Source organism: Perissodus microlepis, chromosome 3 (genome assembly GCF_051167445.1).
Source record: "Perissodus microlepis isolate ML-2025 ecotype Zambia chromosome 3, ASM5116744v1, whole genome shotgun sequence".
Taxonomy (NCBI): domain Eukaryota; kingdom Metazoa; phylum Chordata; class Actinopteri; order Cichliformes; family Cichlidae; genus Perissodus; species Perissodus microlepis.
In genome coordinates, this window is record NC_140463.1 from 25,163,534 (window position 1) to 25,184,301 (window position 20,768).

At 42.7% G+C, this 20,768-nt stretch overlaps 1 protein-coding gene and 5 non-coding genes across 8 annotated transcripts in view; 1 reads left to right on the plus strand and 5 right to left on the minus strand.

The window, feature by feature from the left end:
• LOC146390698 (actin-binding protein WASF3) overlaps window positions 1-20,768 on the plus strand; it is a 55,722-nt gene that overhangs the window by 3,612 nt on the left and 31,342 nt on the right. The gene's annotated exons all lie outside the window — the stretch shown is intronic.
• On the minus strand, window positions 224-296 carry trnak-cuu (transfer RNA lysine (anticodon CUU)). Its single transcript has one exon. It is a non-coding gene; the product is annotated as a tRNA-Lys (tRNA).
• On the minus strand, window positions 10,361-10,433 carry trnak-cuu (transfer RNA lysine (anticodon CUU)). Its single transcript has one exon. It is a non-coding gene; the product is annotated as a tRNA-Lys (tRNA).
• trnak-cuu (transfer RNA lysine (anticodon CUU)) lies at window positions 10,822-10,894 on the minus strand. Its single transcript has one exon. It is a non-coding gene; the product is annotated as a tRNA-Lys (tRNA).
• Window positions 12,162-12,234, minus strand: trnak-cuu (transfer RNA lysine (anticodon CUU)). The gene has a single exon. It is a non-coding gene; the product is annotated as a tRNA-Lys (tRNA).
• Window positions 13,502-13,574, minus strand: trnak-cuu (transfer RNA lysine (anticodon CUU)). Its single transcript has one exon. It is a non-coding gene; the product is annotated as a tRNA-Lys (tRNA).

The window sequence follows — 20,768 nt, forward strand, 5'->3', positions numbered from 1 at the left end:
TGAACTTTTGGTTAATAAAGCTTCTGTGTGTGAGTGAGGCTAGTGGTAAGAAGTCATTGCAAGAGCTCCTATCAAGCATCAGTCATTTACCACTAAACCACCAGCTTGTAATCTGCACACTGGATTAACTGTGGATTATAATACATTCTGACTAACAGCTTTCACAATTAGGCAGACTTTATAGCAATTATCTGTACTAGACCGTAAAGTCCTAAAACACTAACGCCCAACGTGGGGCTCGAACCCACGACCCTGAGATTAAGAGTCTCATGCTCTACCGACTGAGCTAGCCGGGCTTGCACCTCTGGACGAGTTTTCGAAACACCACTGGCTACTTGAATATTGTCCAGCAGAATAACACACCATGGCCCAGAGCTCAAATCACCTCAGACTGGTTCACTATACTTAAATGGCCTCCACGGTCACCAAACCTCAATCCAATAAAGCGGGAGACTGAACAGGAGATTCTCGTCATGAATCCTGAATCATGTCAATATTTACCAAAATCTCTGAGTCTCGATTTCCACTGCAGCTTTTGGAAGATAGAGTCTGAATTTGGCATGAAACAACATGAAAGCACGGCTCCATCCTGCCCTGTGTGGTTCAGGATGATGGTGGTGTCATGGATCCTTTAAACACCACAGCCTTCCTGAGTGTTGTTCCTGACCGTGTTCCAGCATGTGACCAGCAGAATAACACACACAGTAAAATTACTGGAACACATCTTTCCTTTAATCTCATAAAAGAAACAAGTTAGTTTGACTCGTCCTTTATCCACGCTTTGCGGTGAAGGCTGTGTTTATGTTCAGCACCAGGCCTGTTTATGAGCGTTCTTTTCAGAACAAGGATCAAATATAGCTTCAACCCTTTGTTTGTGCCTCACTCCTCTGAGTTTCTGGTCGTTTAGAGACCTCACGGCCCCCTAGATTCAAATGAAGGTTGTTGTCTAAAAGTCACATATGAGTGCTTATTAGCTCTGATTCAGTGATGTTGATGCTTGAACTCTCAGTTTCATCCCTGCAGAAATAAATGGGTAGCTTCCAGCCGGAAACAGCCTTCCATCTTAGATGAGTTGTGCGTGAGTTTTTTTCTGTCTTTGTGAGAGATTTAACCCTCAGTCTCCCACGTTTCCCTCAGAGGATGATTAGGATTCCATCAGTAAGTGCCGTGTTTTCACCAAAATCTGTATTTCAGGAGTGAGCCATTCAGGGGATCCTCTTTTTTTCTCCGGTAGAAGGCACATTATTCATTTTCCAGACATGCATTTGCTGTTCTTTCCTCCCTGAGGGGCCTGTTCTGGTATTGAACCTCCAGCCTGTTTCTCTGCCTCTGAACCAGAGCTGGTCAGCTTTAAACATTTCCAGGTGACAGGAAGTGGGGATTTTATTGTATTATTGCAACAGATCTCTGCCTTCCTCGGATTTTCCCTCCAACACGTGTTCAGTTGTGGTTAATGGTTTGAATTACTTCTGAAGATACACAGCAGGCTCTTCAGGGTGCACTCACGCTGAGTGATGTGGCCGCTTAGAGGTGGACTCTTGGGCTTTTTCGGTGTTTGAATAACCATCTGACATGCTGAATAGGATCTGGCTGTCGTGAATTTTCCATGCTCTGTTCTTACTTAAAGGTGGTTGTATCATATTCGCTTAGAGCCAGTGCCCCATTTACTTCTTATGAGTGTCTTATTTTTGTCTTAAAACATAAACAGAGCTCTGCTCAGATATGTTTTTTAAATATTCACTTGGCAACTTAAAAGAAAGCAGTGTTTTCCATTAGGTCGTAGTACCTGGTACCAGGTACTTTTTTAGTGCCTGCTCGCTCGGGTTTCCAAGCGATCCGAGCAGCTACTAAAACGTGCCATCGTCAGACTGCATGCCACTGATTAGCTGGTAAGTAGCGTCACTCGATGAGTCATGAGACCATCTCGTTCATAAAAGTTAAAACCACCATTGTTGAAACCCAGCAATGAGGAATATGGCTACAAAAACCAACACCCTGATCCCAGAGTCTAATGAAAAGCCACAGACTGAGCAGCAGGTATATTTTTGCCTCAACGCCCACTTTTTGTAGCGTTAGTGTTGCATATTAATTACGTCGCAGGACGCTTGGACACATTGCTACAATGGCGATCACGCACGTTAGGTAGTACTGGATTATAATGGAAAACCAGTTGATCCGAGTCGAGTCGTGGCGATCGGTGGCGAGCCAATAAGAGTAGGTACTAATGGAAAAGGGGCTTTAGACTGCGTTGCTATAACAACCCTACCCACATTGAGGTGGTACTCAGTTGTAATGGAAAATGATCAAAACAGAGTCGAGTCTAGTTAAGTAGGCGCTAGTAGGGTGAATATGAGTGTGACCGGTCCTCGGTGCACCCCACATCTCACACCATAATAGCCGGGATAGGCTCCAACTGGAATTGAGTAAGCAGAAGAAGATGGATGGATCAATGACTGCATGTCGAATATATACCAAGCCTAAAGTGGTTGAAAGTAAATTTTTTAGTTGAATTGCATGTTATAGATGCTGTTCTTTATATCTTTCTGCTGTTTTCTGTGTTTACAAACCTCACATTCCCCGTTTCTTACTTGATTTCTCCTGCTGGCTGCACTGTCAGAGTCCATTTATTATTAACTTACTTCTGGTGCACCGTTCTTTGGGGAAATTATTTCAGATTGTTGGCAGGAAATATTTACTTTTTGTCTCTCTCAGCTGGATGCGTTTCCAGGCCGTGTTTTCCCTCAGAATCTGCAGAATGTGATATTGTTTTCTCACCTGGTCGTCAGGACCTGAGTGCTTCTGTTCTCAGTGGGAAGAGCCACTGCATTCATTTATGCACGGCTCTCTGAAGGTTTTAAACAGGTTGTGGTCTGGATCGTTGCAACACCTTGAAATGTTTTCTTTTTCAGTCATTCTGTTGTAGATCTGCTGTGTGTTTGGGATCGTTGTCCTGTTGCATGACCCAGTTTTAGAGTGTGAGATGTTGCCCTTGGGTTGTTTGATTATTGAGGGTTTCTCTCTGTTATAGGGCCTTTACTTTTAACTGTTGTTGTCTTTTGATACTATATAAATAAAAGCTAATTGAATTGAATTCGATTGTTTGCAGTTTCTCTGAATATTGCACAGTCTGAATTTTGGGTGAATGTGCTGGGACGTGCGCTCCTGGTAAGATTGTTTATTGTGGTAACGCACACCTGAATGCTCCAAACCACCAAAACTTGTGCTACAGCGGCGCTCACATTTGCTGATGATCAGTTAATCAAGTGCATTTGATTATCTTACCTCCTTATCTCCTATGAAAGCAGTGAGCGTGTACTTGTATCACAGGACATCATTGCTTTAATAAATTTGTTGTCTCTTGTTGTTTAAAAGATGGGAGCAGTTACCATGGCGACATGGTGGGTGCTTGACCTTATAATTCAAGTATTTTCTTCCTACTTTTTTACAATACTTTATGAAATCACTGTTTTCTGTATCTACTAAACCAAGTAACACACTTACTTAACTACTTACATCTGTAAATGTGAAAACCTCCAATTATTGAGTTTTCTGTTATTCCATACGAGTCATTTTTCATCGAATATGTCGTGAGACAACGTGTCGCCTTTCAGCTCCACAGAAGAGGCCCGTGTTCTGCAGCTCTGCGTGTCTGAGGTGTTTTCTGCCAGAGTTAATCAAAAAGTGGAAAATGTAATGTTGTAAAGTGAAGCTTTCTGTGGGCTGAGACTTGCACACTGCTGCTCGACAGACAGCTTGGATTTCACTCAATTCCCCGCTTCCTGTGAGTCTGACGGTGCTCTGCTGTGCAGCAGCATTTCACTTGGCCAGAAAAAGCAAATCTGTGTGGGATGGATGGTCTGCTGTGTTGCAGCTCTGACTTTGAACTTAGACGGGTTTTTTTGCATGAACGTCTTCATCGCCACGTTAGAGCAGAACATTCAGCTGTGAGCGTGTCACACATCGTTAAGGAAAGAGCAGTTTGTCAGTGGAAGTACTTGTTATATGTGCAGTGCAATAATGAGAATGATGAACCCTTCAGTTTTTAATAAATTCCACGTCGTCTGTAACACTGCAGCTCTGCAGTAGAAGAAAACGACGGGGTGTGGTGAAATAGAAGCCCTGAGCCTGACCGTTCAGTGCTGACAGGCTGCTGGGCCAGGGTCACTCACCTCTAAGGTCTTCGCTAGCTTTGCTTTAGCATGCTGTCTGCGTGCACGGATGCCTGCAAACAGCCAAAGTTGTTGTGGAAGTGCTATAAATATGTCCGCGATGCAGTTTACTGTCATGCTCTTGTGCTTTCATGCATTAAAAATGACAAAATCACCCACCCCACCACTTCACCCTTTTCCTCCTCCCTTCCTGCACAGCTAACTTAAATCAGCTGATAGCAGTGCGTGTACACAGGAAGAAAAGCCACGTTTGAAGGTTTTTTCTTTTCTCTCCACCCATTGTGCAGATAATTAAAGAGCCTTTGTAATGACATAACTGTAACTGTTGGGTAGTTAATTGGAAATGTATCAAAACAAAGGGGATTTCTTTCAGTTCTGCTAATTTAAAAATATTCTGTTAGTATTTTAAAAGGCAAGATATGCTGTCTTTAATGAGACGACCCCCCCCCAAACACTTAATCGTGATATTGATTTTTAGACTAGGCCTAGTAACTGTAAAGCAATTTCATTTTTTAGAAGAGAAGAGTAACAGAAATGGGGGAAAATATAGTTTTACCAAAATGTCATGAGCACAAAATATGCTTCAGCTGTGGTGGAGAAAGTTATTTAAATGAGGAGTCTTTCAAAAATGATGAGTGCTGAGTAGGATGGAACGCAGTGCTGAGGTCAAACACTGTCAGGAAGTAAGTATATCTTTTTCACTTACATTGTATTATTGTCTTTAAAAATAAATAAAACTGAATTGAATTGAAAAATTGAAAAGTGCTTTTTAAGGACAAAAATTCCTTCTTTTTTTTTACAACACAAAATGAGATCCAACAGTTAAAGTGACACAAATGGATAAAACTAAAAAAAGGCAAGTCTGCACAGGCCTTATTTTTCCTTGAATAAATTACATAATCAGGCACAAAAACGTCCAGCGCAGCAAAAATGATACAAATTAAACCATTTTCAGAGATTCTGATTTTCTGATGTTTCTACTGTTAGCATGTAGCTCCTCAGCTTTAGGAGTCAGAGAGCTGGAACCAGCAGATTTTCTCGCCTGAGCTCGCCGCGTTCCACCTCCCCAATTTTTGAACTGGGAGCAGTGAAACTGGGACACTGTGAGGCATCACATCCACAGCTTTAATGTGACCTGTCTCCCCTCGCCTTCGTCCCAGTATCCAGGGCTCACCGCCCACCAACCCTGCACCAGGAGGCCCAGTTTGCCTGTGTGCTGTAAGTGTGACAGTGTCAGGTCACACGGTTCTGCTGGATGACTTGTTGCAATTGCGCTGAGGTCGGCACATTTAATTGTGAGGGTCGCAGAGGGGTGCGAGGGGAGTTTTCACAACACACACACACAGAGTGGTGGAGTGAATGCAGCTCAGAAACACTGCGCTCACTGCATTCATTCTGTGGCTGACCTGTTTACTAACCACATTAGTGGAGGATAAAAGAGGGCATGATGGAAATGATTGTGTGTCTGAAGCGACTGGCATCTGCTATTCTGTGGCCATATCTTTGGAATAACTGTTCTCTATATTTATTGAGGGGTTAATCAGGTAGTTCCTTAATGCACCCCACAGAGTTTTAAAGCAGTCCCTGCAGGACTCCGTGAGGAAAGCTGTTACAGCTGTGGTCATTGCGCTCTTCCCCCTCATGTGTTGCTGATTCCATCCTCACTTCTCCTCCTCTGTCTCACCTTCAGCTGTCACCGATTGCAGCGGTGTCCTAGTTCTGCTATCCAGCTCCAACACCAATCATTTGCTGTGAGAGCTTCAATGATTTATAGTTAATTCATACTAGGCCTGGTTACCTCGCACCGTGCCCGAGCACAGTTGGCCCCTCCTCCTCCCCATCTCCGATGCAGGCCCAAGCACGCTCCACCTCGCTTCAGCATCTCAGCTCCTTCCTGTCACGCGCACTCTCCTCGTCTTTAATGCACACGCATGTTTCTAAAGAAGCGCTCTGGCGGAGCACAGAAACATTTATTATTTAGAAATTCTGCGGTTAAGAACGTTTTTGAGGTCCGTGTTTGGGCAAGGTTAGTGACCACACTACATTTGTAACGTGTACAAATGCTACCGACTCCACACCCCAACCCACGTGCAGCAATCACACCAGATACAAACTGGACTTCAGGGATCGGCTGTGCTGGGGATCAGCGAGCATGAGTAAAGCTGTAGTGTAAGCAGCGCTCCTCTCTCTGTTTCATACTTCTGTGTGATTTAGCTCGAGGATGCTCGGTAGCTTTTTTGTTATCTAACAAGCTTTGTGCCTATAATCTACTTAGCATAGGTGCTTGCTTTTGGTTTTGCTTTTGCTTTTGGTTCTATAACCTCTTCTGATCACTAATCTCAAGACACTGAGGCAGTGTTCATTACCTCATACACCACACCTGTGTCTGCTGTGTAGGGGTGGGGGAAAAATTTGATACTGTGTAGTATCGTGATATTTTGTTTGCTAATAATGTATCGATACAGGTACAGCAGAAATCGATATTTTGTTACAAAAAAAGTTTTTGTGGACTGGAACATGCTCTGACTTCAGAGCATGTTGATCCTTTTTCTGAGCAAGAATCCTGACATTCCTTCACTGTCCAAATGTGTTTAACTTTTTTTTTGGCAGCAATAAACATGACAGTTTACTTATTTTAATTTAAGACATGTTTTATTTTAATTAAGTTTAAAACTTTTTTATTTAATGTAAAATTATATTTTGTTTTAATTTACTTTCAAATTCTTCAGTTGCTGAATGGGCTGCATAGTTTTCACAAATTGCATAGTTCAGAATAGCTATAATTGTACCAGATGGTTGCATTCAGTTAAGTTGGACTAGACTGTAATACAAACCGTTCAGTTTGTCAACAATAAAACTGACTGAAATGAGAGAAAGACTGAGTGTGAGACTTTGTTATTAGATAAAATGAATGTTGATAAAGTTTACCTTTATGTACAGAATCTGAATATCGCAAAATATTTTTAAAAAAATTGCAATAATATCGTATCGTGCGTTAAGTATTGTGATAATATCGTATCGTGGGATGTATGGTGATTCCCAGCTCTACTGCTGTGGTGTATGGGTTGTGTCGGTTAAGCACCACCCTTTTCCCCAAGGTTACTGAGGCCTAGAGACTGGTTGGCAATTGGTTGGAGGTCGCTGTGGAATTTGATTACTAAAGACCCGGTCACGCAGTCACACACGCCTAGAGACCTGTTAGTGGTAACCACCAATCAGTAGGTAAAAGGTCTGTAAATGCACTGCATCTGCTTGAGCACTTAAAGCACTTTGTACTACAAGCCTCGTTCTCCCATTCACTTTTTTCCTTGCCTAAGTGCTTTCTGTGTAACACTCACACACTGCTGAACAGGAGCACACACCAGTGTGTGAATATTAGCTAAAGCTTGCCCAGTCTGCATATTTTGGCATGCAGTTAGCGAGTGCTTGCAGACAAGGAGGCGTCTTCCATGCAAACAACCGCGGCAGTGACCAAAGCAATCACAGGGAGGTTTTTGGTGTTGCATCTAAATAACCTAGCAACTGCCAGCAACCACTGTCCAACCGCTCAGGGAATACACATTTTCTCCCTGCCAACCTCCAGTCCCTAGGCCTGTGTTCCTGAGGCCTAACCAGGCTAGCTAGTGTTAGCTGACAACTGCGTGCTCTGCCCTCTTGAAGAATGTAAATGTGTCCATGAAGAATGTAAAGATTAAGGCTTTAAAATATGTTCATCACATTGGATACATTTATCTTTTATCTACAGTCTGAGTAAAAAGGCAGAGCATTTGCACACTTTAGAAACTGCACAGTTGGCCTCCACAGCCATGTTTGTGAAGAGGGGCGAGAGAGCAGTAACCAGGTGCACAGCCCGCTCACCAGTTATAAATAGGACTGGATATTATGATTGATTAAGCTTTATCTTTCAAATCCAGACCATCAACTTGACCATAAATGGTCTCTTTGTTTAAATGATCCATGTAGCAAAAAAGGATGATGAATTTAGGAAACGGAGCCAGAACCCTGATTCTGAATGTTATTGCAAATGCTGCTGGACAGTCAGGAGTGTGTGCACTTGGTGCTTATCTGATGTGTTTTGTTCAGCCTGCTTTAAAGTAGCTGTTTCATAACAGCTCATCTGCATTCAGCCTCACTTAAGAGGTACTGTAGGCACACACACAGACACTGGAAACAATGAAGTGACTGAGATCCCTCGCAGAACTCGATCGCCTCGGTGTAAACTCTCTTCTGTCTCTCGCAGCCCTGCTCTGATCGCCAAAAAATGAAAACGCTTCCCAAGAAACCATGACAACAACTCCACAGAGTCTGCTGGTTCTTCTCACAGAAGGAGGGGGCAAAAAAAGAGAGGAAGTAAAAAGAGAGCGTCAAATCGCCCGTCTCTGCTTCTTCTCTCTTTTGCATTATTTGTTTTTAGTGAGGATTAGCGCAAAAAAAAGGTGTGCATGTGTGCTACCGCTGTAATTGCCATCGTTTTTGCAGAATGGCTCCTCATCCAAGAGCATCAACAAATGCAGACATCAAAGAGAGCTGAGTCTGAGCGGGGGGGGAGGGCGTAAGGGATACAGTTAGTTAAAGGATGAGGGAAGAGGGGAGGAGAAAGGAAGCAAGAGTCAGCGTGCTGGGGGTTGGAGGTGGTAGAAATGAAGCTGTAACTGACATCGCTGCTGTTAACATTCAGTGTGGTTCATGCAACATAAGAAACAAACACTTTTCTGCTCTTTTCGTTGCATCAAACCCAGCGAGCCTGCCTTTTAACACGTGATTTTCATACAACACTCGTCCCACTCATTTTGTTTATACATAGTTTTGTAAATGTTTTATTATTTAGTGCTTTGTTCTGCTTCGTACTCGCGGATGCCTTTTGTTAGCTGACATTTGGCGTTCCACCAAACTGAGAGCTTCCCAGGCCTGCAGAGCAAAAACCAGAGTAATCCTGACTCAGAATAAAACATTAACTCTGTTTCACTGTGTTGGCTCGCTTTGCTGTTGTCATAGCTGTGCGCTCCCAGACTGTCAATCAGGCTTGGCTGTACAAGCCTAGCTGTTAACATTACACAGATATTAGTGTTTGCTTCTTGGCTCCACAAGGTTCTGAAGAGCTGCTTGTTTCTTCATCCAGAAAAAAGACGTTAAATTATCTTAGTCATGAAAAAATAGTCGTTTATGATGTTTTCGTGTGGCTCCAGAAATATTTCAGATTTCTGGTTGGTCAAACTCCATAAGAAGAACTCAAGGCATGTTTTACAAATTGTTCATCAACATATCTTTCTCTATGGATTTTATACATAATGAGTCTCTTTACTGTTTTAAATGTGAATAAGCAATAGTTTTGTTAAATTTCTGTCACTTGTGCTTAAACCCTGAATTCAAGGTTCAAGGTTTTGCTCTCTCGCCACTTGGCAGCCATCTTGAAATAAATCTGGGCACTTACAGCCACTGGTCACTTCATTAGCTACACCCATTCGCCTGTTTGGTAAATTGAATAATGAGCCGTATCACATGGCACTGCTTTAAGGCATGTAGATATGATCAGGACAGCCTACTCAAGGTCAAACTGAGCGTCAGAGTGAGGAGGAAAGGTGATTTAAGTGACTTTGAGTGTGGGATGGTTGTCGGTCTGAGTAATTCACAAACTGCTAGTCTGCTGGGATTTCTCACACAGTCATCATGAGGGTTTACAGAGAATAGTCTGAAAAGGAGAAAATATCCAGTGGGTGAAAAGTTATTGTTCAAGCAAGAATGCAGAGGAGAATTGAGAAACTGCAGCAAGCTGACAGGAATTAACGCACATCATATGTCATCCTTGAACCAGTTGAGCTACAGTAGCGGAAGACCGCATTGCCAACTGACCTCTCAGTCCATGTGGTTGTTATAATCTCACCTGAGAGAAAGCTCATAAGTTCATCGAATTTGCATAATGACTGAAACCAGCCCACTGAAGGAACAATGGGCTGGGAGGTCAGTTCCTTAATCATAATTATGCAAATTCCCATGACCATTGATCAACAACCACTGACTAAAACCCACTGATCAATGGCCATGAGTACCATTCACAGAGAGTTGGGGAATGGCTGCAATCACAGCATTGTAAGATTTGATCAACTAGATAGAAACTGACCTCTCAACCCACGTGGGGTGTTGGACTCTTACCTGAGAGCAATGTCATATTAAGTTCTGACCCAAAACTGTAGCGCCCAACGTGGGGCTCGAACCCACGACCCTGAGATTAAGAGTCTCATGCGCTACCGACTGAGCTAGCCGGGCTTGTATTGGGATGTCCCTGGAACTGGAAGAACTGCTTTCTGTGTAAGACCTTCTACAATAAGTCAGACTTCATAGTGTCTTGATGCATGCTCAATCATCCAGGTAAGTAGATCCCAAAAGGTTGATTCTGTTCATCTGGACGTAGCGTTTTCAGTGGGAGAAACCTTTCGTCTTTCGACTGCAGGTTTCCCCAATCTTAGTAACAGTACATTTGCATAATGATTGAAACCAGCCCACTGAATGAACAACGGACTGTGAGTTCCTTGATCGTTAATATGCAAATTATCATTGCCATTGATCAACTAGATTGGAGCTCACCTAACAGTACACGTGGGTTGTTAGACTCTTACCTGAGAGCAACCTCGTAATTTCTGACCTAAAACTATATCACCCAACATGGGGCTCGAACCCACGACCCTGAGATTAAGAGTCTCATGCTCTACCGACTGAGCTAGCCGGGCTTATACTGTCTGAGGTTGTGCAAGGGATGTTTTCGTCGCACACCCTGTAACACTTAATTAAAATTAACTATTGTTTAAACCCCTACCTGGATATTGTTGCTGACCATGATCATCCCTTTATGACCACAGTGTACCATCTTCTGATGGCTGCTTCCAGCAGGATAACACACCATGTCACAAAGCTCACATCATCTCAAACTGGTTTCTTGACCATGACAATGAGTTCACTGCACTCAAGTGGCCTCCACAGTCACCAGATCTCAGTCTAACACAGCACCTTTGGGATGTGGTGGAACAGGAGATTCTCCTCATGGATGTGGAGCTGACAAATCTGCATCGACTGTGAGATGCTGTCATGTCCAAATGGACCCAAATCTCTTAGGGATGTTTCCAGCAACTAGTTCAATCTACACCATGAAGAATGAACCCAGCTCTGAAGGCACACCGTGTCAAACCTTGAAGCAGATGGGCTACAGCAGCAGAAGACCACATTGGATGCCACTCCTGTCATGTAAAAGCACGAAACTGATACACTTCACATTTGCTTATCAAAATTGCATGACAGAAGATTGGAATAACCTTTCCTAATTAGATGAGTCTCGCTTTATGCTGCAACATTCAGATGGTAGGGTCAGAATTTGGTGTAGACAACATGCAAATATGGATTTATGCTGCCTTGTATTAGCAGTTCAGGCTCCTGGAGGTCGATAGTCCTGAACCACAATCACCTCTCATCAGTATTCCTCCCAAGGAACTTTCTCTTCTGCAAACTGGAAGAACTGCTTTCTGAGTAAGACCTTCTACAATAAGTCAGACTTCATAGTGTCTTGATGCATGCTCAATCATCCAGGTAAGTAGATCCCAAAAATTGATTCTGTTCATCTGGACGTAGCGTTTTCAGTGGGAGAAACCTTTCGTCACTCATCCAAGTGACTTCTTCAGTCTCAGCTGACTGCAGGTTTCCCCAAATGTTATAAACAGTAAATTTGCATAATGACTGAAACCAGCCCACTGAAGGAACAATGGGCTGGGAGGTCAGTTCCTTAATCATAATTATGCAAATTCTCATGACCATTGATCAACAACCACTGACTAAAACCCACTGATCAATGGCCATGAGTACCATTCACAGAGAGTTGGGGAATGGCTGCAATCACAGCATTGTAAGATTTGATCAACTAGATAGAAACTGACCTCTCAACCCACGTGGGGTGTTGGACTCTTACCTGAGAGCAACGTCATATTAAGTTCTGACCCAAAACTGCAGCGCCCAACGTGGGGCTCGAACCCACGACCCTGAGATTAAGAGTCTCATGCTCTACCGACTGAGCTAGCCGGGCTTCTACATGCAGTGGCTGTGTGAGGGATATTTTCGTCGCACACCCTGTACCACTTAATTAAAATTAACTATTGTTTAAACCCCTACCTGGATATTGTTGCTGACCATGTTCATCCATTTATGATCACAGTGTACCATCTTCTGATGGCTGCTTCCAGCAGGATAACACACCATGTCTCAAAGCTCACATCATCTCAAACTGGTTTCTAGACCATGACAATGAGTTCACCGCACTCAAGTGGCCTCCACAGTCACCAGATCTCAGTCTAACACAGCACCTTTGGGATGTGGTGGAACGGGAGATTCTCCTCATGGATGTGGAGCTGACAAATCTGCATCGACTGTGAGATGCTGTCATGTCCAAATGGACCCAAATCTCTGAGGGATGTTTCCAGCACCTAGTTCAATCTACACCATGAAGAATGAACCCAGCTCTGAAGGCACACCGTGTCAAACCTTGAAGCAGATGGGCTACAGCAGCAGAAGACCACATTGGATGCCACTCCTGTCATCTAAAAGCACGAAACTGATACACTTCACATTTGCTTATCAAAATTGCATGACAGAAGATTGGAATAACCTTTCCTAATTAGATGAGTCTCGCTTTATGCTGCAACATTCAGATGGTAGGGTCAGAATTTGGTGTAGACAACATGCAAATATGGATTTATGCTGCCTTGTATTAACAGTTCAGGCTCCTGGAGGTCGATAGTCCTGAACCACAATCACCTCTCATCAGTATTCCTCCCAAGGAACTTTCTCTTCTGCAAACTGGAAGAACTGCTTTCTGAGTAAGACCTTCTACAATAAGTCAGACTTCATAGTGTCTTGATGCATGCTCAATCATCCAGGTAAGTAGATCCCAAAAATTGATTCTGTTCATCTGGACGTAGCGTTTTCAGTGGGAGAAACCTTTCGTCACTCATCCAAGTGACTTCTTCAGTCTCAGCTGACTGCAGGTTTCCCCAAATGTTATAAACAGTAAATTTGCATAATGACTGAAACCAGCCCACTGAAGGAACAATGGGCTGGGAGGTCAGTTCCTTAATCATAATTATGCAAATTCTCATGACCATTGATCAACAACCACTGACTAAAACCCACTGATCAATGGCCATGAGTACCATTCACAGAGAGTTGGGGAATGGCTGCAATCACAGCATTGTAAGATTTGATCAACTAGATAGAAACTGACCTCTCAACCCACGTGGGGTGTTGGACTCTTACCTGAGAGCAACGTCATATTAAGTTCTGACCCAAAACTGCAGCGCCCAACGTGGGGCTCGAACCCACGACCCTGAGATTAAGAGTCTCATGCTCTACCGACTGAGCTAGCCGGGCTTCTACATACAGTGGCTGTGTGAGGGATATTTTCGTCGCACACCCTGTACCACTTAATTAAAATTAACTATTGTTTAAACCCCTACCTGGATATTGTTGCTGACCATGTTCATCCATTTATGATCACAGTGTACCATCTTCTGATGGCTGCTTCCAGCAGGATAACACACCATGTCTCAAAGCTCACATCATCTCAAACTGGTTTCTAGACCATGACAATGAGTTCACCACACTCAAGTGGCCTCCACAGTCACCAGAACTCAGTCTAACACAGCACCTTTGGGATGTGGTGGAACAGGAGATTCTCCTCATGGATGTGGAGCTGACAAATCTGCATCGACTGTGAGATGCTGTCATACCAACATGGATCCAAATATCTGAGGAACGTTTCAAGCACCTAGTTCAATCTACACCATGAAGAATGAACCGAGCTCTGAAGGCAATAGGGTTTCCAGCAAATCTCCAGTCTCTGCTAATGTGGCGTTATCCCAGGGATTCCACTTCAGGACTTTATCAGAGAACAGATACCTAACATGTCCTGACAGTGAGCTGGAGATCATATAGGCCACATGTGTTATTTCACTAGCTTAAGCTGTAGAGATTCAGTTTCTGGATTTTTTTTATTGCTCTCACGGGATGAAGAGCAGATGTTGATCAGTTTGGTACTGAGTCATTAATGAAGCCGTAATGATGTGAAACTTTGCAGTAAAACTTTGCACTACAACCTGCAGGGAAAAGGCCTCTCTAACTCATTTCAGATCAAAGTCAGCAAACTTTTGAAGTGTTTTTAATTAGATGTCGTTTTTATAGTCCCATTTACCTGTGAGGTCATACGTAGCATGGTTTAATAGGAGAGGCATTACTAAGGTAGCTAGCATGTGGCAAGACTAGCTTCACAGGTTTTGAGTCAGAATATCCTGGCAGTTAAATGATCATTTGGCCTTTTTGGGGCATCTTTAGCCAGCCTCATCAGTGTAGCACTCAGTCACAGGAGGACCTCGATAAATATGTCAGTAGTGGGTATTGATCGGCCTTCATGGGGAGTGGTTGGATTGTCTTTCACTGCATACTTTGGAGCAAGACCCAGTTAAAACCTTCAGATTAAATCATGTTCATGTTTGACTGCTTATGTTTACAGTTCAATATACGAGCTGTCACTTCTAAAACAACATCATGTCTTCATACTGTTTCACAGTCAGGGTGGTGCTTTGCAAATTAGCACATTTTAAGACTGCAGACTAACGAGTTAGTATTAAAAGTAACAAATATGAGCTTATGCAAATCATTCCCTCAATTTACACTTGAATTCACCGCACACACAATCCGCTGTTAGCCCGGAGTTTAATCCATTTACATTAACACGCGCCCTCATAACACTCAGCCACGAGCTTCACCTCTTCATTCTCACATGAGCTGCACCGCTTGTTCGGACCAGCCTGCATGTTTTACACAACAGATAAAAGGACACAGGTCGCGATTCATTTCACACAGAGATGTTTGTGGTAGCATGTTGAAGGCATATTCTATTTTCTTATTGTTTTCTTGCTCTGTGAATCACTTTGAGGTTTGTACCGTGCAGCCATGCAGATATAATCGAGGCAGTTTGTAAAACCTCTCTGTTTCATCATCGTGAACAGGGATGCACTATGAAACACTAATCCGCTTGTGAGGCGATGACATAACAACTCTTTTTTTCTTGTCAGGCTTTGAATGAGGCACTTTTTGAACAGCTCCAAAAAGCTGCTCTCCACTCGCCTGCAGCTTTTCATAAGCACTTATCAAGTAATCAAGTCTTAAGTGTGGACATTAAGTTCACGATCAAGACTTTTTCATAGAGAGTAATCCAAGAAAACATAACAGCATATTATTGATTTGCTTTGTGTTGTGAGCGGGCTCATCTCAGTGTAGTTTCACTGTACAGGGTGGGCCATTTATATGGATACACCGTAATCAAATGGGAATGGTTGAGAATAAAGTTACGTTGAAACCAAGCACACCATTGTTTTTCTTGTGACATTACCAATAAGTTTGATGTGTCACATGGCCCTCTTCCCATTGAAAAAATAAAAGTTGTATCCAAGATGGCCGACTTCTAAATGGCCCCCATGGTCACCACCCATCTTGAGGAGTTTGCCCCCTCACATATACTAATGTGCCACAAACAGGACTTTAATATCACCAACCATTCCCATGTTATTACGGTGTATCCATATAAATGGCCCACCCTGTAGATCCTAAGTATGGATTTTTACAGAGAGCAATTTAACTCTCATGCTACACCCAGTGGTGTCAAATATAAGGCCTAGGGGCCAGAAACGGCCCACTAAATGTAAAGGAGGGCATAAATTTTAGGCATGTTCAGATGTTTTACAGCTTTTCTACCTACCTCATGGCCATTCATACTACAGCAAAGTAAATAAACAATGAATGTTCCTGTTTTTTCACCGTCTACTATGGAAATTTATGATATTTTGACTGTCTGTTCATTTAAAACAAAACACAATTTTTGTACTTTTAAGCTAACGGAACATATTCTGTAAATTTATACATTTACTTGGGCTTCAGTTGTAAGAAATTTAAATTTAAGGACAGATAATATTATTTTTGTTTAACAGCTCTGGCTTCATATTTATATAAATTCTTTCTGTTACATTTTCTCCATGCGGGCTTGCTTTCTGCAGCATTAGTGGGATTTTAAACAATATATTTTTATTAAGAGTGTTTCTTTTATACATATAAAGAAAAAGAGAAGAAAAGGATTACAGATGATCTGTACATTCGGGGTAATTAGCCTGTACATTTAAGGCTGTGAAATAGAGAAAAAAAAGATTAATATAAACATACGTATAATATTTAACAAAAATAACATAATCCCTGCAAAATGATCCCATTCATTCCCACCCAGGTCACTGCCCTAGACCTGCACACTGTATTTCCACGCCTGACATAAGAGAGTTTGCTGAAAGATTCTTATAAATTTTGAAGTGCATCAAGGAAAGGACCCCACATGCTTATAAATTTCCCACTGCATTAGTCTGCTAATCATAGACGTGACTGCGTGGCTGACGTTCTTTAAAGTCACATGCATGCACATGGTGACATTATGCAGAACCAGCTAGCTGTCGCGCAAATGGGACTCTTAACTTAGCCCAGTAAGTGTTCTAATTATATCATTAGATCGAATCAGTGCTGGTCGTTTCCATTAGTTACTGCACAAAGCTAATTAGCTGTGCTTATACAGGTGGCTCCTGTGGAGCGCAGTAGTGGAGGGAGGGCAAAGGGGGTGGAGACAGGTTGCTAACCCTTCTCAGAACTGACTGAGGCAGACCAGGCGGGGTGTAGCACAGCAGGACAAGTGTGTGTCTGTGTGTGTGCGCCTGGCTGAGCAGACGGAGCAGTAATAGCATTAGCTGACTGACTGCCTGCAGGAATGATGAGTTTGGTTGAGGACAGTAATTAATACCATCTCCTCTTTATCTGCCCGTCTGTCAGTTTAAATCAAAATGAAACTGCTGCAGCTTCCAAATTAAATATGCAAATCATTTTAGAGTAAAAACAAATTGTCGTTTCATTTCTGTGCAGAGGCTAAACAAAAATTGGTTTACCTCCTGGGGAGATGTTTGGGTGCAACACACAAACTAGGAGGAGGGGGGGTCTCTGCTCCTCCTTGCAAACGGGCTCCACTCAGCTTTGGATCAGAAGGATAAAGTCTTATCTGAGGATAGCTATAAGTAAGCCCACAGCCATCTAAACATGAGGAGGATGAGGAGGTGTTGGAGATACAGAGAAGGGAGACGTGTCAGTGGACCTGCAGTGGGTGTCCAAAGAGCCCGGTTGGTCGGAAAGCAGATCCTGTAATGCAAACATCACATCTGGGATCTTTACTTGTGTGCAGCTCAGCAGCTCGGCTTTTAATGTCTTAACATTGGCCTGACGCTTCGGGACAGTCTTGGCTCGGCAGCTCGGTGGTTCATCATTGTGTCTTTGTGCGAGATACTGAACAGACAATTCCCCCAGTGCAAAGGTTAAAAGCGCTGCATGTATACAGTAAGGACCGCTGTGCCAGTGAGGGACTGGGGCTTGTAGCATGAAGGGATTTCAGTGCTTTATAGTGCTAGAAAAGTTGTGGATGAATAACAAGGCTTTTTAACCAGAAATTGGCAACTTTTTAAATGCATTTATTTAATTAATTTTAATCTGTTTTTCCCTTTTCTAATAGTCCTGATGTTAAGAGTTAAAAAAAATAAAAATAAAGGAGAAAAAAACAGCGACTGTGCAAAACTGTAGATGATTAATCTTAACAGTGAAGGGGCTGCTCATCCCATAAATCCTGATTCCACAGTGAACCTTCATTTTCATCACTGTAGTGATTATACGGTTCATAATAATGTTACAAAATAAGAAATTTGAATGTGTTTTGGAGTTTGTGTGTGTGTGGTTGCCAGTATGGTAGAGTACAATCACTCCTCACAAGCTTTTTGATGCTTTGACTCACTAAACAACAGGACGTTTGCAGGTTTAAACAGAAGTTTCCATGGTAACAGCGAATTCCACCAATTGGCCGTGTTGCTGTTTCAGTTTAGGATTGTGGGTAGAGCAGGGTGGACTCGTGGTTCCTACAGGAGCATCGTTTCACAGTCTTGTAGCTCTGCACATTAGATGGTTACAACAGTTTGTTTCCTAATGAAAAGCAGGATTTTGACTTTCTGAACGTCACTGTTGTGTGTGCACTGATGCTTTTGAGTATTCCTCCTTGAAAGGCTCAGGTTGAACTAGGATAGATCCTGATAAATGCTGCCGATTTGCTGTTTCGGAAGACCTTTAAAGTGATGCGTTTAATGACACAAGAGGCATGAAAATCACATATCTGTCAGTCCTGGTAAAACTAGAAAGTCTGTTTATGTGCCACTAATTTTGTATGAAATGAGCTTTGAATGAGCTCATGGGTGGATGTGGTTTCCAGTTTTCCTGTCCAGGCTGCAGCTTCATATTTAGCTGTGTCTTCTTCTCTAACCCGGTGATCATAGCAAGAATCATGGCAAATAGCTGTTAGCTTTTTTTATCTCAAGATCTCTGTCAAGTAATTTCATACTTGACTTTCCTACAGTTTGAGCTGTTTTGGCTAGTAGTAGAAGTGCCATGAAGTGAGGAAATGAGTTCAGAGGACGTCCTAGGACTCCTTTCTTTTAAGGCACCAAAAGGCAGCAGCCTAGTGTGGGGTGATTCACACGACCCCAGCTCGTCTCCGCAGAGTCCTCAGACATCTTTCATCCTGTCACAAATCCTCCTGCGCTGTATCGGCACCAGCGTCAGAGTGGAGTAAATCCTTGTAGAGTCTGTCATGTCAGAGTTTCTCCTCTAACTCTAACCGTCTTCCTCTCTCTCCCGTCCTCTATTTTCCCCTCTTTCTCCGTCTCGTCCTGTCCCCTTCTTTCTCTTTCCTACTATTTTGGGAGTCGTGCCAAGTTCCACTTTTCAACAGCAGAGCGGAGTCCTCGCCACGTTGCCGTGGCAACACTCCCATGGCTCACCGACATACTTTTTTCCTCCTCTTCCTTTTCTTCTTCCTCCTTCTTGTCATGCTAATTTTCTCTTTCCCTCTGTGCCCTACAGTCCCAGAAACTCTTGAGATGTTTAAAGTCATTTAATCCAAACTCGCAGTCGTGCCTGAACGCATCTTCGTAGGACTGAAACGCCCTGGCAGAGGACTTCTGTGCCGCGGTTGTTTCTGTTGTGTCGTTGTGGTTTTTGGGTCAGTGTGGTTGCTGGTAAACTAGTGTGACCTTTTCATTACACAAAGACAAATCCCATCAGCCCCTTTAAAGCAGCCCATGTTATCGATGATGGGTCATCTAAACTTTTCAGAAAATGGGTTGAGGTCATGTAACAATTTCAGGATACTGCTGCCTTGTCGTTACTGCCCAATAATGTTGACCTACAGATGGAGCAGTTTTGTCATGTGATATAAGCTAATTAGCTTTGACCTTTGAAAGCACAGGCTTTGTCATCGCTCATCTCCTGAACTTCTGGATAGTTGCCCCATCCCGAACCGCTAAACTGTCTTTACTTTAGCAACAGTTACAGCAGTGTAAAGGGCAGTTATTTTTATTTATTTTATTTAGGACAGTGCATGTTAATGAACATAAATGTAAAAAAAAATTACATGAATGTAAACATACCAGATTATAGCCAAGGGCTAATTTCCATCTGTTGTCCTTAAGCATAAAAAATAGACATAATAATTCATAAAAATTCATCATTCATTCATAATAAAAACTCCATCACCAAACTTACACATACACACCATTCTGTTCCCAAATAAAACATTAAAACTATACAACTCATACATGATCACACACTTGATTTGTCCATAACCAGTTTTTAACCTTTGCCTTAAACAAATTGAGTGTAGAGCATTCTCTAATGGGTTGAGGAAGACTGTTCCACAGATGGCCTCCCTATGGCCATCTGATGGCCTATTCAACTGTTTGTTTCTAGGGAAGCATCTGTATTTCCCAACTGGTTGGCAGCGGTTGTGGTTGGTTGCAAATGCTGACTAACTACTAGCTGACCACTAGCAAAAGTTGAAAACCTGAAACGGAGAAGTGTCACCTTCAATGTAAGAGCTGCATGCAGAAACATGTTGGCTGCAGCCCTGCTGCACAGCTTTGAAGGTGAACCTTCTGTTTCTGGTTTGTTTTGCACTTTTCATAGTTTCACTGCAGCTCAGAGAGAAGCTGCAGTGTTTGTAGACAAGTGCGTCACATTTAGACTACGACAGCAATATGCTCGCAACCAAAGCAGGTTTGCACAATCAGTTGGGGAATACACATTTTCCCCAGTGACAGCTGGTTGTCAGGGGTTACCGACCAGTCTGTACTCCTTTGGCAGTCGTTTTCCCTTCACCTGGCTTCAGCCTGCAGCGACCACTTGTTACTACTCAGGGAATAATGATTTTTCCCTTATGAGCAGTAGTTCCCAGATGGCAATGGGAATTTTATTTATGTAACACATGTCTTCAAAGGAAGTTAACACAGCCAAATAAAATGTATTTACTTAATAAAACACCACACAAACACTGATGAGTGTATCTCCAAAAACTTGATTCTGTTCATCTGGACGTAGCGTTTTATGGGAGAAATGTTTCGTCACTCATCCAAGTGACTTCTTCAGTCTCAGCTGACTGCAAGTTTC